The following is a 13,780-nucleotide window of genomic DNA, read 5'->3' as shown; positions in this document are numbered from 1 at the left end:
TAAAAAAATAAATACATGAAGTTTAGAAGTGCATGAGATTCTGTGTAGATCTTGTGGGTCAGTCACTCAGGGATGGCAGCAAGTCTCTTGTTCATCTTCTGCCTCAGCCTCTCCACCCACCCACCCATCCCTCCACTCAAACACGCGCTACCTGGTTTCAAAGTGACACGAGGCAGGCACAGGACAGGCGTGCAGTGTATTTATGACATACATTAATGTGACATCATTAATCAGAAGACCGAGGCTTTACATTACGACCTGGAGTCTCTAATCTGGAGACTTTATTGGTGACCTCGGATAACCAACTGAACCCTTTTCTGGCTGATACCTACACACAGGCTGCTGACCTCCTCTGAGGCTGCCCGATTTATCCTACTGGCTATTTCCCCTTCAAACACTCACGTGTTCTACAACCTTATCCGTTTCTTTAGCTATTCGTGGGTCCCTGTCCTGTGCCACTTAAGGAAACCCTATTCCTCTGATTGTTTTCTGTAGCACTTATAGTGTTAAGAGATCTCAGAGGTGTTGGGGGAAAAACATCAGCATCAGCATTTTACTAGGAACCAGATCAGAGCCAGGCGCTGAGCTGGGACTCTCATATCTGCGGTCGCATCTGAGTCTGGGTGAGAAGAAATCTACATTTGTATCAGGAGCATTTGAATACAAGAAGAGTTTAGGTGTCTAGTTAATTTTCACATCCTTTCAGTCTTATCTCCATGACCTTACAAGACAAGGCAGCTAAAGTGTTCCTGGCACTTGGCAGGCTCCGCATCCGCCCCCCCATGGGAAGGGATGGGGGGCACATCCTGGGGGAACACCCCGTGGGGAATCTGGGAAAGACCAGAGAGGAGTTGGGGGGCACGAAGAGACACAGCTGGGATGAGGGCAGGGACCGCAGTGTGACACCCTCTCGGAGGCCACAGGGAGGGCTCTCCTTGGGGAAGGACCAAAGCCCAGAACACAGAAACGCACATCCTCAGAAGTGAAAACCAGGAAGCCAGGAAGCCTGGAGAATGTCCTGTCTTTTACCAGCCTTCAGTTGAACCCAAACAAATAGCAGGCTCTGTGGAATGTAATCGCATTTATTTATTAAACAAGCCCAGTAGGACTTATACTTGTCAGCATGCTATCAGGAGTTAGCTGAAGATTCCCCCTGTATTTTAAAAACCGTAAGATTCAATTTCCTTTAAAATACTTGATAATTTGGGCTCTGTGTTAATTTCTCTCAATTAGGGCTAATTAGCGTTTCTTCACGGTGCCATATGTAATGTTTTCTGAGCTTGGCAAGGTGATGGATTGCTTCAGTTTACTGTTTTGTCCCAAGGCTATTTGTAAAGGAAAAAACAAGCCCCCTTTTAAGGAATTAAGGTCCCCTAATAAGGGCAACAGTCTAAACCAACCATTAAATAGAAAAGAGAAGTGTCAGCACAGACACAGTCTCCTATTTCTTGTAGTTAATGGACATTGGCTAGTTTATGGAGTTTGAGATTTTAATAGAAAACCACGTACACGACTGTCAGCTGTGTGGCATATACACGCGTACACATTGTCAACTAAAAAAATGCATGACCTGAAAATTGAGAGTTAAATTTTATTTGGGGTGAAATTAGGCCTTAAGCCTGGGAGACAGCATCTCAGGTAGCCTGGAGAAACCACTGGGAGGAGCCGAGGGGGGACCTAGGATATATAAGAGTTTTTTGCAACAAAGGGTAGGCAACAAAAGAGTTACAGATAATCAGATTTACAGAAAAAGATTTACAAAAAAAAAACTTCTATGGGAAAATGTAAATGTCTGGGCTTCCTGGACTCACTCCTTTGATAGGCCCCTCAGCTGGTGGCCAGTCTTTGTTTCTTTCCTGAGTTCCCTCAGGGCTCATAGGCCCACCCATGAGAGTGGCTCTTCTCACAGATGGCCGGGACATCTTTTTGTCCACCTAACTGCAGCCCAGGAGGCAGCATTTCTATCTGAAATACTGCCCCAAAGAGGAAAGGGCGGAATACCAAGATTTAAGTCAAAAAGATGAGGGGGGAGGTGCTTGCAGCTGGGCACACATTTTATAGAAATTTGCTGCTGGTCTCGAGAAGGTCACGACTAGCCACAGACATCAGCCATCACTGACAGATTTTAGTGTTTTTCTAGATATGAGGAGATGCAAGGATTGGGCTCATAAAATCCTCTCCTAGAATATCTGTCTGAAGATCTTTCAGTTCTTCCAGTTTTCCCAGTGCAAAGAGCACCTCCCTGCTGGTCTCCACCTGGGGCTCCACTTGGGGTGCTGGGGGTCAGCAGGTGCAGGGGCTTATGTTTTACTCCATGTAGAGGCTGATGGCAAGGGCCAGACTCCAGCTCACAGCAAGTGTTTTACTTCTGTTACCTGCAGTTTAGTGGTTATGGCGCCACCGCAAGCTTGGAGTGGGGACAGGGGTATAGTGGCTTAGAGGCCAGTGAGGGACAGTCTTGCTCTTGAAGGGCCTCTGAGTCCAGTGGAGGCTGATCCTGCACCTTGTTTTAGGAGTATTCACCAGATGCTGGGGGGCTCTGGGAGAAAAGGGGGACATTTCAGAGCCATGGATGGTAAAGGTGACAGATGGTGATCGAGGTGGCAGAGCTCCTTGGAAGAGCTCAGATTTGTCTTGGTCCTGGAAGAACGGTAGGTGGGAATTCTCAAATTCATTGAAAGAAGTCTTGGTTTTCACTTTTTTTTTTTTAAGGGCTGCACCTGAGGCATATGGAGGTTGCTAGACTACAGGTTGAATTGGAGCTGTAGCCACTGGCTTACACCACAACCACAGCAACATCAGATCCAAGCCATGTCTGTGACCTACACCATAGCTCACGGCAACACTGGATCCTTAATCCACTGAGCGAGGCCAGGGATCAAACCTGTGTCCTCATTGATGCTAGTCAGATTTGTTTCCACTGAGCCATGACGGGAACTCCCTGGTTTTCACTTTTCTGTGTTTTTCTTACCCGAATTTGCTATAATCACTTTCCGATTAAATAAGTAGCAATATACTCTGAGTAGAAGATTTGGAAAGTACAGAATGAAGAAACAGAGGCAACTATAGATCTTTCATAATTGTAGCAAATATAGATCTTTCATAAATATAAACCGATAAGAGATATGGTCTCTTCCAGGGTCAGCTGCTTCTGCTTTTCAAGTGTCTAGCTCAAGTGGTGAGCACATATCCAGAGGTGTTCAATACCACCCCTGTTAGTGCTGCTGGCAACTAACCTCTTGCTAGTCAATTTTTATGGTAACTGTATTCGATTCTGAGTAATGGTTCTACTTTTTGCATTTTTAAATTTTTGTCTTTTGTCTTCATAGGGCCACACTCATGGCATATGGAAGTTCCCAGGCTAGGGGTCGAATCGGAGCTACAGCTGCTGGCCTATACCACAGCCACAGAAACACCAGATTCGAGCCACATCTGTGACCTACACCACAGCTCATGGCAACACCAGATTCTTTAACCCACTGAGCAAGGCCAGGGATGAAACCTGCATCTTCATGGATCCTAGTCGGGCTCATTAACCACTCAGCCATGATGGGAATGCCCTACTTTTTGAATTTAAGTGTAGGTGACTTCCATGCATGGAAACGTTGTTAGGTATTTTGAAATACTGTGGTAGAAAGAATAATTGCCCACGTGTTAATCCCTGGAATATGTGACCATGTGACCTTCCATGGTACAGAGATTTTGCAGATGTGATTGAGTGCAGGCCCTCGGACAGGGGAAGTGTCTTGGGCCCAGCGTAACCACAAGGGTCCTTACAGGTGATTTTGGAGTGAAAATGAAACCGATGGCACTAATGGCCTGAACCCAGCCGGAACCCAGACTGGGACTTGAACCCATAGTTTTACTTTATTTATTTATTTATTTATTTATTTATTTATTTATTTATTTATTTAGTCTTTTTGCCTTTTCTAGGGCCGCTTCCTGCGGCATATGGAGGTTCCCAGGCCAGGGGTCTAATCAGAGCTGTAGCCACTGGCCTACGCCAGAGCCACAGCAACTCGGGATCTGAGCCACGTCTGCAACCTACACCACAGCTCACGACAATGCCAGATCCTTAACCCACTGAGCAAGGGCAGGGATCGAACCCACAACCTCATGGTTCCTAGTCAGATTCGTTAACCACTGTACCACGACGAGAACTCTGAACCCATAGTTTTAAATTAGAATCACTCACCCAGTGTCTGGACGAACTAAGGTTCAAGTTCTTTATGCCTCAGCTCAAGAGACAAAATGATAGGCAAGAAATAGATTTATTAGGATAGGACACTGGTGAGAGTTGCAAGCAGGCAGGCATGGAGGCTCTGCCCCCAGGATTAAGTGGGCTAAGGTTTTATCATTCAAGGAGAGTGGGGTTGGAAAAGACCACATCTTTCTCTCTCTTCGAGTAGTAGCTCCACCTTGGTATCCAGTAAGAGAGTATTTGACTCTCGAAGGTCAAAATAGGACTGTCCTGGTGCTTATTCAAATCAGCAGAAGGGTGGTCCTTAACTCCTGCCCTTGGTCTGAACCTGAATGCAGGGCTCACCCCATCCCCCACCAACGACCTGAGGCATATCTCACACCTCAACTAGTCAAGTAAGCCTGCCTTCTTCTGATGGCTTTCTTGAGCAGTTATTAATGTACAGTGGTCTCCCAAGCCCCTAGATTTCCCTATCTAACTATGGCTCCTTATTGGGACTTCTACAGCTACCTGTGTAGCTATCATGCCCCATCCCTATAACAAAAGGAGAGATGTGTCCACGGAGGCAGAAATCGGAGAGGTACAGCCAGGAGTCAGGGATGAAGGCAGCCTCTGGAAGCTGCCAAGGTAAAGGGAAGTGTCCCCCAGAGCCCAGAAGGCACATAGCCCTGCCCAAACCTGGTCAAACGATTCAGCCCCAGAGGCTTGATTTCAAACCCTTGTTCTCCAGAACAGGAAGTTAATACATTTGTGTTTTTCTTTTTTGCTTTTTTTGTCTGTTTTCTTCTATTTATTTGATCTTAATTAAAGTATGACTGACTTACCATCTTGTGCTAACTTCTGCTCTACAGCATTGTGACTTAATTATGTACATATATAACCTTCTTTTTTTTTTTTGTCTTTTTGCCTTTTCTAGGACCCTGCCCTCCTGGTCCCCCCAACCCCCCGTGCAGCATATGGAGATTCCCAGGCTAGGGGTCGAATCAGAGCTATAGCCACCAGCCTACGCCAGAGCCACAGCAACGTGGGATCCAAGCCTCATCTGCAACCTACACCACAGTTCATGGTAACGCTCGATCCTTAACCCACTGAGTGAGGCCAGGGATCGAACACGCAACCTCATGGTTCCTACTTGGATTCGTTAACCACTGAGCCATGACCGGAACTCCTATAACCTTCTTTTTAAAAATATTCCTTTCCACTATGGTTTGTTTGAAGCCACAAATTTGGTGTAATAGCCTCAAGAAACACATACACGTACCTAAAGGGTTTACAAGAATTTGCAGTTTTTAGTTAGTGAATCAAAAGTTTAACCATGTAGAGTGTATTATTCCGCCTCTAAGGATCCTGAGAGACAGAAAGGGAGTATTTGAGCAGAGATGAAACAGTGTGAAGATGGAAATGCACTGAGAATGTTCAGGGTGGAGGTGGCAGGAAGGAGAAAGGTCCAGAGGCCTCCCCTGGCCAGATACTGTCCACCTGTGTGCACCTGCCAGCACCTGCCCACACCTGCCCACACCTGCAATCAGCCCTCTTAACCTCAGGAGGTCGTAATGATGAGATGCTGGGGCACACTTGAATTTAGGCGGCACTTTACTGATAAATACTAAGATCTGATAGGACCACATGCTCTCTGCCTGATACAGTTGGTGCTTTAGAAAATTCCGTTATGAATTATTTTATGTAGTCAATTCCATACCATCTATGCAATTTTTGAAACATTTTATTGGAGTACAGTTGACTTACAATGTTGATAATTTTGAAACTGCATTTCCTTAACCATCATTATACTATGAGTGTTTCCTTTACCTAATTATCTCAAATAATGACTGTCACAGAATGTGCCTTTGGCTATCTTAATGCCGCTATTGTTGGGCATGTTTTTCCTCCAACTTTTACTGTTATAAATATTACTGCAGTGAATACTATTGCAGATAAAATATGATTCCTTAGGAAGCACTTGAAATTGTGAGACGTATAAAATGCCAGGGTGGAGACATTTTAAGATCACTGGTTCCCTTTTCAGCAATGTTGTAGTAATTCACACCCTGCAAGTGCTGGATAGTGTATATCCTTTTTCAAAGACGCTGTAATAGCCAGCTTTTGAAGGAATGGAGTGGACTGAAAAAACCATCTGCTTTGCCTGGAAACAGTGGAAATTCTAGAAGGGAGGGATTAAATAAACAAGGAGAAGGAGCAACCAGGTTTCTCAGTGACGGACTGGGGTGGACCACTTTGCAGAGGGCCCTCGGGGGTGACACCTGAGGTGGGGGTGGGGAAGGAAGGTACCTCTTGAATCTGCATTTGTAGGGTGGCAAAGTTTTTCTGAACACTGTCCTATGTCATAGATCAAGAAACATTGTAACCCTTTCTAAGTGTTCATGGGTTCATGTTCCATGAGTTGCGAATCAATGGGTTACTTTAGAATGTATTATTATTCCCATCCAGTTATTAGTTCCTCTAGGATTTGGGAGAATACTCAGGGTGGTTTAGGAGGAGAATTCAACCACCCAGGCCCCAGGGGCAGCACCTCACTGCTGTGATCCTCACGGTTGCTGACCATCTCCGAGGCGTGAGGCCGACTTGGGAAATCACCGTAAAGGAAACACAGCAGCCGTGCTCCTATCCAACATGTGATATAAATAAATAAGTAATTTTTAAATGATTTTTATTTTTTCCATTATAGCTGGTTTACAGTGTTCTATCAATTTTCTACTATACAGCAAAGTGACCCAGTCACATGTACATATATAAAGAAGTATTTATAAGGGTGCCAGGGGCTGAAAAGGAGATGGACTCCACGCTAAGATTTTTTTTTTTTTTTGTCTTTTTAGGGCTGTACCTATGGCATATGGAGGGTCCTAGGCTAGGGGTTGAATTGGAGCCACAGCTGCGACCTACACCATACCTTACAGCAACACTGGATCCTTAACCCACTGAGTGAGGCCAGGGGTTGTACCTAAGTCCTCATGGATGCTATTCAGATTCAATTCCACTGAGCCATGACAGAAACTCCCATGCTAAGGTTTAATAACAGGGGGCGTAACTTACTTTGGGGAGAGACCTTCAAAGAACCAGTGTTCAAGGTGGACATGGCCATGGAGGAAAGGTGGCCAGAGGGGGAGGAAAGAAGAGGTCCAGCCTCAGGAGGGCAGTATGTGCAAAGGTTCAGAAGGCTGGGAGACCCTATCTGGAGACGCCCTGAATGTTTATGTGTAGAAAAAGACTGGAAATGAGCTTTAAATGTAGCAAATGGGCGTGAGAAAGCTAAGATGTTCAGAGCCACACACATCCCGAAGTCCCTTCCTTTTTCCTCTCTATTTATTTATCCTTTTCACCTCACACATGGTCACCCTTGGTTTTATGGGAGGAGGAGCTATTTGCTGAAATCAGCAACAGCTGGACTGTAAGCTTGCCCTCCCCATGGTGACCCCACACCACAGCAGCCTCAGGAGACAAAAATCAAAGAGAGACAGTGAAACAGGCAGGAGAGGCAGGTGTGATGGATGCAAAAGCAAAAACCGAAATAAGTGTAAGCTGTCACAACAGCTGCGAATGGGGGAGGCTTGGTTGACGTCCCAAATGCTGCTTTGGACTGCAGTCTGCTTATGACGCCTTATTCAAACCTCTCTGCTGCTTGAAATCCTGCAGCAGTGACCATGAGATCTCAGTGTATAGTTCAGGTGCAACCCTACTCCATGGAAAGGATGTCAGAGACTTGGAGACTGCAGATGTGGGTTCAGGAATACTTTTTATTAAATAGATGCATTTTCTGTGGAGGCCTGGACCATTTTTGATTTTTGAATCACTGGCAAGCCCCTCACAAAGGGGAAATGATACAGGGTTTTTGTAAATCCTTTTCCACCTCTATCTTGTCACCATGGAGAAACTTGGCCAAAACATTTCATAAACTAAAAGGAGTGATTTAGCCAACCTTGAACTCCAGGACCAAGCAAATGGTACTCAGGCATGCCAAGATGACTGGTCTTATCACCACTGGATGATGATGGTTGAAAGGCTGTTTGAGATGTAAATCACACCCTGATAGAAGAGCTTCTGAAGTGTGAAATGCAGATTCCTATGTGGTTTGTTATGCATCACAAATGAACATTTTCCCAACAGCTAAAGCACCATTCGAAAAGTATATATAAAAGTATATAGAGGGGGGTTTCCTTGTGGAAACCAATGTACATTCCCACCAACAGTGTAGGAGGGTTCCCTTTTAGGAGTTTTACATATTTTGACCATTATTTCTAAATGCTCTCACCTAGAAGTTTGGCCAAAAACTCTCTAAACTAAAATTTCCAGAAATACACTATGTTCAGTTTTAGTTTACTGCTAAAGTAATGGTATCAAGATCAGCACTTGTGCTGTTTGAATGTGATCAAAAAGCTAGTGGTGTCTGAAAGTGGCTGATGTATAACATACACTTCAGTATTATTAAGTAATGTAGTTGAACAAATCACAAGATTTATGAAATTTTGTCTCAGGGCCTTTGAATATAAAGTTCTACTTGAGATCTTCATAAAATTAATAAACATTTCTATAGAAGGAGAAAAATTTTGTCTCAGGGCCTTTGAATATAAAGTTCTACTTGAGATCTTCAGAAAATTAATAAACATTTCTATAGAAGGAGAAAAATACTACCTTCCTCTTAGTCATGTTAAGGAGATTATAAGTCTTGTACAAATAATAACAGTTATTTTTGGTTGCAGAAACAAGGCAATTCATGAAGCTTACAAGTCCATACCTAAAGCACAAAATCACTATACTATTCGTTCTTTACTTGAATACATAAAATCACAAACATTTCTTTTGGGAGTTCAGGAGAATTCAATATTCTTTGGCATACTCTGTCCTCAGCCTTGTATCCTTGTAAAATGTAACTCCTTCAACTCCAGTGAGAGAAACTCCAAGGAGCTAAAATAAACCATTAGAATTTTCCATCGGATAACGTGCCCAAACTCATCCACCCCAGCCTCAGACATGGGGAGCGAGCAGCAAAAAGCCATAACTGGCATCCTCAAATTTCAGACTCAAATGATTCACTGATTTACCCTAAAATGATTAAAAGGCAGTTATCCTCAGAATAATTCATTCCACTGTTGAGAAAGCTCTGGATTCAAAAAAATAATGTAATAATCCTGGATTGTTTAAGCAGGTTGACTAGCAAGGGGAAATTTTTCTAAAGTAAGAAAAAGATTATAGACACAATTAATTACTCTAATATCTTGAAAGTTATGGAATGAACTCTAGGTAATTCATAAGCTGGTCTCATTAAATATCATTAAGCAATTTAATATTTTTATTGCCTTGCCACCAGCCACAATAGTTTGATTAAGCAGTAATTCAACCTAAGTTTCTGCTATAGAAATATATTTAACATTCATACATTTTAATGTTCATGATGTATTATCTTTAATACATTTTCTTTCATCTCTTTTCCAGTTTAAAATTATATATATATATATATATCCACACCTGCATCTTTTGAAAGTTTCTGGGCCAGGGATCGAACCTGAGCCACAACAGTGATAAAGCCAATTCCTGTAAATTGGTACAGCTGCTATGGAAAACAGTATGGAGATTCTAAATGTAGAACTACCCTATGACCAGCAATCCCACTCCTGGACATATATCTAAAGAAAACCATAATTTGAAAAGATACATGCACCCCAATGTTCATAGCAGCACTATTCACAATAGCCAAGACATGGAAGCAACCTAAATGTCCATTGACAGAGGAATAGATAAAAATATGGGGTACAGTATATACAATGGAATACTACTCAGCCATAAAAAAGAATGAAATAATGCCATTTGTAGAAACATGGATGGATCTAGAGATTTTCATGCTAAGTGAAGTAAGTCAGACAGAAGACAAATACCATGATATTGCTTATGTGTGGAATCTAAAAAATGATACAAATGAACTTATCTACAAAACATAGACAATCTCACAGACAGAAAATAAAACTATGGATATGAAGAGGGAAGGATTGGGGGGAGGGATGGACTGGGGGTTTGGAGTGGATTGTCAGTGGGGACCTGAGGTATAGCACAGGGAACTCTCCCCAATAATCTATGAAAACCTATATGAGAAAAAAACCTGAAAAAGAATGGATGTATGTGTATATATATAACTGAATCACTTTGCTGTGCAGCAGATATTAACACAACATTGTAAATCAACTCTACTTCAATAAAAGTAATTAAAAATATGTAAAAGTCCTGATTGAAGATATCAGAGAGCTACGAACACATCACAGGGCCAAGGTTCAGAAGAAGAGGAAAGAACAGGGCTCTGGCTTCATGTCCTTCAAGGGGTCAGAGTGGTCGAGTGGCTGAAATGTTTGTGGTTCTCTGAGCATGCACATGAAGCCGAGCTCACAGCATCTGCAGGCCCATGAGAGGGACAGCCCTGGTACGCACCAGGAGTGCTGGAGAAACAAAAACTAAAAAAATATACACACATATTAAATCTTGTGCAATGCAGGTAACGTGGAGATTAGAAGAAAATGTGTAGCCTTGAATGCTTGTGTTCAAAAGAAAGCCTGAAAATAATGATTAAATATCCATTTCAAAAAGCAGCAAAAGAGGCATGGGTTAAATCCCTGGATATAAAAGGATGTGACAAAAATAGGGGCAGATATTACTGAAATAAAAAATAAACATATGATAAAGAGCACCAACAAATTCAAAGATTAGTTCTTTGAAGAGACTAATAAAAGTGATAAATGCCTGTAAAACTGACTAACACTATTTTTAAAAAGCACATAAAACCAATACCAAAATGGTGAAATGGACTAGCACCACAGGACCTAGAGTTGTGAGAAATTACACACACATTTATGCCAATACATTTGAAAACTTAGAAGGCACAAGAAAAACTAGACTTTGGATGGTCTATACCTATTAAAATTAAATTCATATTGGAAAACCTCTCCAAGAGGAAAATCATAGATGTAATTGGTTTTACCTATGAATTGTGCAAATACTAAAAGAGGAAATAGCTTCAATATTTTGCAGAATCTTCCATCAGATAGAAATGTCTTAGATCTTCCCAAGTTATGAGAACAAGAAAACTTAAACACCAAAATTTAAGAAGAATATTCAATGAAAAGAAAATCACAAGTCAATCTCTTGCAGGAACATCTTTTCAAAAATCCTAAAATAATAGCAAACAAAATCTGGCAAGATACAAAGGGTAACACACCATGACTGGGCTATGTTTATTCTAGTAATTTGAGTTTGATTTCATTCAAAAATTAATCGATGTAATTACACTTTGATGGAGTATAAAGCTAATGATAATTTCAAGAAGTGAGACACATATTAGACAAAATTTAACATCTATTCATAACTTAAAAAAAAACACTAAGTAGAAAAGGTAACTTTCTTGATTTTATAATGATTGTCTACATACAACTTACAGGAAATGTTTCAGGTAATGGTGAAATGTTAAAAGCTTTTCTTCTAAGATCAAGATTGTGATAAAGTTGTCTTCTACCCCATGCCCACCCCGCATCTGTTCAACATTCTAAGGGAGGTCTCATATGGTACAATACGGTGAACAAAAGGAACAGCGTGAGGGTTAGGAAGAAAGAAATAATAATATCATTATTTGCTGATAAGAGGGCTGTGAATGCATAAAATCCCAAGTAAGTATTTGATGCATTCTTAGAATGAATCAGTTGATTTAGCAAAACTTTTGTGTACTTGGGCATGCTTCAAAAAAAGCAATTTAATTTTTACGTGAGTGAAAAACAGAAAATTAAACATAGTAGATGGTTTTACAAAACCATCAAGCAACTTCAGATACCTAAGCACAAATATAAAGAAACATGTGTTAGGCCTTTACGCAGCAAAAAGCATTTCATATATTTAAAAAATTAAAGAACCCCTACATCGATGAAGTCTTATACTATGTTCATGAATTGGATGAGCCAGTATTAAAAGGACAATAATGACCCTCATACTGATCTATTGATTAAACGCAATTCCAGCAAAAATCCCAGAGGTCTTTGTGTGTGTGCGTGTGTGTGTGTGTGTGTGTGTGTGTGTGAGATAATCCTAAATTCAATCTCAAATTTATATGGAAATGATGGAATTAAAATGAGCCATGACAATCTTTAAAAAGTGGGGGGAATCTACTCTACTGTAATAGAGTAAAGATCTATTATAAAGCCATGGCAATTAATTCAACATGTTCTTTCGAGGATAGGTATATAGACCAACAGGAAAAAAAAAAGGATCATGTAAAGGATCATGATTTTTATGTAAAGGATCATGATTTCTGTGTAAAGGATTATGATTTTTGACAAGGAAAGCTCTGTAGTGCAGTGGATAAAAAGTGTTGTTTTTTTTTTTTTCCAATAAAATGATGCTGAGTTAATTGGTTATCCACACAGAAGAAAATGAATCTCCTCACCAGTACCTTTCGTCATCCATAAAAATCAGCTAAAAGCAGGTCTAAATGCCCATGGTAAAGCTTCCAGGAGAGGACAGAAGAAAATATCTTCTTGGGAGTTTCCATCGTGGCTCAGCAGAAACAAATCTGACTAGTATCCATGAGGACTCAGGTTCGATCCCTGGCTTTGCTCAGTGGGTTAAGGATCTGGTGTTGCCATAAGCTGTGGTGTAGGTCACAGACATGGCTCGGATCTGGTGTTGCCATGGCTGTGGTATAGGCTGGCAGCTACAGCTCCAATTCAACCCCTAGCCTGGGAACCTCTGTATGCCACAGGTGTGGCCCTGAAAAAAAAAAAAAAACAGAAGAAGAAAATAAATTGCTTCTTGATCATGAGGGAAGGGAAGGTTTATTAAATGGGCCACAAAATATACGAACTATAAAGAATAAACTGGGCTACATTAAAATTGAGAACTAATGTCCATCCCTCCAAAAGAACACCAAGAAAGTGTAAAGACCATTGGTTTGGGAGATGACGTCTGTAACATATATAACTAACAGCTGGATGCAAAAATGTGAAAAGAATGATCTCGTATCGATGAGAAAAAGACTGACTGCTAGATAGAAAAGTGGGTGCTTCATAAACGGGGGTGTGTGAATGACCCCAAGCAGTGGAAGAAGGGCCCATGCCTACTGCCTCCCAGAACCTCGAGAGGGTTCCTGGATGCTGACCTGCCCCCACCACAGAGGTAGAAGGTCTGCAAGACTAATGAGTGGAAAGGGAGCCGAGGAACCCAAACTCTCTATTTTGCTTTTGGGAGGATCAATGGCTACCAGTGCTTTGTATTAAAGCTGGACACATGCACCATCGGTGACCCAGCAGTGCCACTCCTGGGTTTATATACAACAGAATGTAAAATAGGTACAGAAGTGTGTATATCACTGTTTAACTCTCTATCTGTGTAACAACTACCCTGAAAACCCAGCTCTTTCCAACAATAAGCATTCATTATGGCACAGTTTTTGTGGCTCCAGGATCTGTGTAGTGTGGGTGCCTCCAGCTCAACCTCTCTCATGAGGGTCCTTTAGGGTGTTGTCCTGGATGTGGTCTCACTTGACGGCTGGACTGGGGGAGGGTCTGCCTCCAAACTCACCCACTTGATGGTCAG

The sequence above is a fragment of the Phacochoerus africanus genome, chromosome 5, assembly GCF_016906955.1.
Source record: "Phacochoerus africanus isolate WHEZ1 chromosome 5, ROS_Pafr_v1, whole genome shotgun sequence".
Lineage (NCBI taxonomy): Eukaryota > Metazoa > Chordata > Mammalia > Artiodactyla > Suidae > Phacochoerus > Phacochoerus africanus.
This window is presented reverse-complemented; position numbering follows the sequence as displayed.